The 4971-nt window shown below is 38.6% G+C and overlaps 1 pseudogene; it reads left to right on the top strand.

The window, feature by feature from the left end:
- Nucleotides 1–913: 913 nt before the first annotated feature.
- On the top strand, nt 914–2675 carry LOC149162132 (bifunctional riboflavin biosynthesis protein RIBA 1, chloroplastic pseudogene; annotated as a pseudogene).
- The last annotated feature ends 2296 nt before the right edge of the window (nt 2676–4971 follow it).

The raw sequence follows: 4971 nt of genomic DNA, 5'->3' as shown, positions 1-4971 counted from the left end.
CCACTATAGAAAAATGTACAAAGTTGCATCAACCAAAACCAGGATTTCCCAAGAAACGGATTATGTAAACTGATGTGAACAATGTAAATGGTATTGGCTCAGAGCTTGAGCAAGAGATTCATGTGGTAAAGAATGCCTCTAATGTCATTAATCTAAAGCAAAATATATAGATAAATAAAAACCTCCGCAATGGAAATAATGAGGAAGGTCTAAATAAGGCTTTGCTCAAGCGTGTCTCAAAACTTGAGAAGAAGAAATTAGCAGCAACAGCATTGTCCATTGAAACCTTTACTGGTCTGCAATGAAAGAAATAACACTATTTTGTGAAGGATGCCTTGGTTTTTTTAGAAAATTCTGGTGTGGGATTTGCAAATCTGACCTGGTTGTTTATAAATTACACCGTTTTTTTGAACACTGCAAAAATTCAATGTATGTTTAAAGAAAATTTAGGGTGGATGAGGGTAATCATTTGAAGTATGAACCAACCAATGAATCTCCTTCAGTCTTCCAAAGAGACTATACCTTAAATAATTGTAGTCCACTCTTGAAATATCAAATCAAAAGCAAAAGGAGCTATATCTAGCATTACTATTATTCCTAGTTGAAAGGGTAGATCACCCTATTGCTAGTGAAGGGGACATCTCCGATCAATTTTTAGCTTTATATGGAAGTGTTTCTAATCATCTTCACGACCTAGGAGAGGTGACCTTAATACATATGCACCATTTACAATGTCTTCTATTCCCATTCAAGTTGAAGCTCCTCTCCACATGCATAGAAAAGGCCTTGAGCAATTGTGGTCTGTATGTGGACAGTATGGAATCAATCAATTTCAAGAGGAGAATAACAGAAATCTTAGTTTGTAGAAGGAACCCGAAAATCCCAAGTTGAATCATTACTCACGGCCTCTAAAATGTTCCATGGTGTATATCCCTTCGAGAATTTCATTATCATAAAGGCAGACTTTTATGAGGACTTTCAAGACAAGCCTCCTCCATTAGGTGATCTGCCTAAAACACATATGCAACTATAATCACTTTTAAGACCCACACTTATTTGATTCGATAGGCCAATTATTTTAAAAGATAATCCTTTCTTGAGTTTGACATGTGTTTCTAATCTTGAAGGCTTTCTTGAAGTACTTTTTGGTAATGAATCTAGTGGGGGACTGCAGCAAGAGGAGCCTATGAAAGCATTGCAGTTTTTCAGGGGAAATAGCACCCTTGTTAAGAGTGAAAAGAGAAAGGATACAATTTTCATTGTTGTGGCTGATGACACTTGTGAAGAGCATAATTTAAAAAGGAAAAAAGTTGTTAGATAACATCTTAAAATAATATTAGTGGATGCAACGCAGGCTCATGAACGCTAATATGTTAGGAGTGGGAAGCATGTGTATATGCTCCCTATGTATGAACCTGTTATTCTTATGTTACATACAAAGAGTCCATCTAGTAACCTTGAATATACACTATCAGTTGTTTCTTCTGTTAGAGACCCGGAATATCTATTGGCGAGAAAAATTAATAGTGTCCTTACAACTTTACCCGATATGCCTGATATGGCTCCTTGGGAGGCAACTGGTAATAGTCACAAGTTAGATGATTGTTTAAAGAAACATGATGAGAAGATGGGACAAAGTCACCTATGTGATACAATCAATCCAAGAATTAAGTGCCAACTAAGCTCTAACCTAACACATCTTGCAACTCCATCGCAGCTGATGTGTATGTTAGTGTCATAAAAAAAATATGAATATTACAAAAGAATCAAACAAAAGGGATAATACAGAAGTGAAGAAGATATAACTTTACGCTAAAGTAGAAACTATAACCAGATTGAATCAACTGCAGAAATCATCTCCCATAAAGGAAGAATTCCTAAGAAGGCTTGAATTGCCACTTATGGTACCAGACAAGGAAAATGAATAGAAGCTTCTTACTGCATTTAGAATATCTATGGATGCAAAAGAGGGTACAAATACTGAGGTATCAACAACAGACAGGGCGAAGATAATTTTGGCCCTCACATCTCCATATTCTAAACTTGGTGATTTTAGGAGACTTGGTCATACCTTCCCTCTAAAATACAGAGAAGGGGGAGTCCTACAGAGATATGGTCATACAGAAGCATCTACAGATCTGCCAACATTAGCAAGATTAAATCCTATTGTAGTGCTTTATGAGATAGTTGATGATGATGGTTCAATGGCTCGCTTACCAAGGTTGCAAAAATTTGCAAAGGAGCATAATTTACCACTTATATCTATTGCAGATCTCATTGGTTATAGGAAGAAATGTGAAAAGTTGGTTGAACTAAGTGCTATTGTTAGGTTGCCTACAATGTCAGGACCATTTCAAGCATATTGCTACCGTTCAAAGTGGGAATGCATGGAACATATTTCCATGGTTAAGAGTAACATGGATGATGGACTAGATGTATTGTTGAGGGTTCATTCTAAATCTCTCATGGGAGATATCTTTGGGTTGGCTCAGTGTGACTATGAAAACCAGTTGGAACTAAATATGCAACAGATTGAGCTAGTTGGTAGAGTGTTGGTTTACTTGTGTCATGAGGATATTGGTATTGGTTTGGGACATTAAATGTCAGCTTACAATCTTCACGATGAAAGCCAAATATTGTTGAAGCTAATGTACCTCTTGTTGGCTTCTTGTTGACTCCCATGAATAACAGTGCTAAGGAATCTGGAAAAGCAACCCAACCTTCACAAGTTTCTTAGCAGATTGAACAAGAGGAGCAGCAAATGTTTTTACAAATGCAGGTTCTCTTAGTGCTTTTGATATGACATCCTCCACAACTACTTGAGATGGCGGCCATCATACATGAACAAGGCCTTCATGATTATATCAACTAATAGTCTATGGGTAGCTACCAGGAACCCTGGAGTCTACTGTAGCTTTTTCCCTATCATAATATTTATAAAGATGAGGCCTTCATTACATGTGCCAAATTTTATATTGATATCGGCATGGGAAAGAGCTTTCCAAGTGTGATTCACTTTAGACATGTACTATTTTGTACAAATAGACTCTAAGCACTAGTGACATAATAAAAGAGTTTGAAGTAATTAAAAGGGAATTAAAGAAAATATCCATAGAAATGAAGACTAGGAGATAAAATGGGAAGTAAAAAACACAGAGAGAAAGAAGAAACAAAGGAAAGAAGAATGAAAAAACAAGAAACCTTGGAAAGACCACTTGATTCCACTGAAATTCAAAAAACTGAAGAAATAAAAAATACTCCTTCCAAAAATGAAAGGGACAATAAGGATGGAATCTAGGAAGGGGAAGTAAATAGCAAACGAACAACTAGGGTTCTAGGTTTTTGAGCTCCATGGAGGCGTGCAAAGGGGGGAGCTCCACTCCCTCCTACAAGTAGGCTGTAGCCAGTCGCGGCAAGAAACCTTTGGAGCCTGTCAGAGGGACTGCTGAAGAAAGGAAAAAGAATCTGGAAGAGGATCAGGAGTTTACGAAACCAAGAGAGGTCAGTAGCATGAAAGACAATGAGGAAGGAGACAAAAGACAGGGAGCAGAAAACAAGGCACAGAAGGGGCCATGTAAGCCCAAGACTGTCGTCACTCCTAGAGTAGTTCTAAATGATCCTGCGCTGTAGGCACATAGGGACCACATGCGGACCTATGCTATCATTTGTAAATTCATGGGATTATGGCCCACTGAGAAGGCATTACAAACGTGGATCAAATACCATTGGAAACTGAAAGGAAGCATAGACCTACACCTTGGGTCAAAGGGATTCTTCACAGTGGTCTTCACTAATATTGAAGACAAAGACAGAGTGTTTGAAGGAGGACCCTATTTCTATGTAGCAGCAGGCCTCTACATGCGGCCATGGATGATGAACTTTGTCCCAGAGCGAGAAACTTTTACTTCAGTCCCGGTCTGGGTAAGACTCTACTCCTTACCTATTGATTACTGGCAAACAGAATCGTTAGTGGCCATAGGCAATAAACTAGGGCGTTTTGTTAAAGCCTCTGAGGCCACCAGAAGAGGAAAATATACTTCCTTTGCAAGAATATGTGTAGAGATGGACTTATCGGGAGCCCTACCAGATGAGGTTATCTTGGAAGTTTTTGATGAAGAATGGGTGCAAACAGTAGATTATGAACATATACCTTTCAGATGTCGCAGATGCCATGAGCATGGACACCTATTTAGAGACTTCCCCCTCAATAAGACAGAGAACAGAGGAAAAACAACAACAATGAAAGACACTGAGATCTTTCACAAAGTGGGTCATAGAGGAAAAGGGGGCAAAAGGGGGCCAAAGCAACAACAAACAAAAGGGCAACAGGCCAGTCTGAACAGGTTTCAAGTTCTCGAAGAAGAGGAAGAAATAACAAAAGAAGATCAGGTAATGGATGGAAGCACAGAGGAGAAGGAGAAAGAAGAAGACAGGGAAATGGCACAAGGTGTTTCTAAATAGAAGGAAACAATGATAAGCGATGGGGAACTTGAGATGGATCAAGAAATGACTCAGAGTGAGATGGAAATGGAGGATAATGAACTGCAAGAGATTCTGGAAAGAGAAAACCTAGATCTGGAAGGATTCTTGAAACAGGGCACCATTGGAGGGGTAGACTCAGTACCTCAAGAAGAGTTCAATCGAGTACAACAGCTGTATCTATGGAAAACTCAGGCAAGAGAACAAGCAAGGAAAAACAACAATGAAAGGTAGGGCAGCGAAGGAGTGAAAACTATGAAAACCACACCAGGATTAGCTCCCAGAAACCCAAGAAAGAAATGAGGTAGGAAAAAGCAGAATGAGCTACTAATCGAATGTGGAAAGCTAATGATAGATTCAGGTAAGATAAAATATCTATCCAGTTACTCTTTCACAAATCTTTAATAATGAAGTTCACAACTTGGAATATTAGAGGCTTAGGAAGCAGGAGAAAATAGAGAATACTTAGCAATAGAATGAAACAAGAAGCTC

This window comes from Pinus tabuliformis, chromosome 5_2 (genome assembly GCF_031772625.1).
Source record: "Pinus tabuliformis cultivar Carrire ecotype Pingquan chromosome 5_2, CPIR1, whole genome shotgun sequence".
In the NCBI taxonomy this organism is placed as follows: domain Eukaryota; kingdom Viridiplantae; phylum Streptophyta; class Pinopsida; order Pinales; family Pinaceae; genus Pinus; species Pinus tabuliformis.
This window is presented reverse-complemented; position numbering and strand designations above follow the sequence as displayed.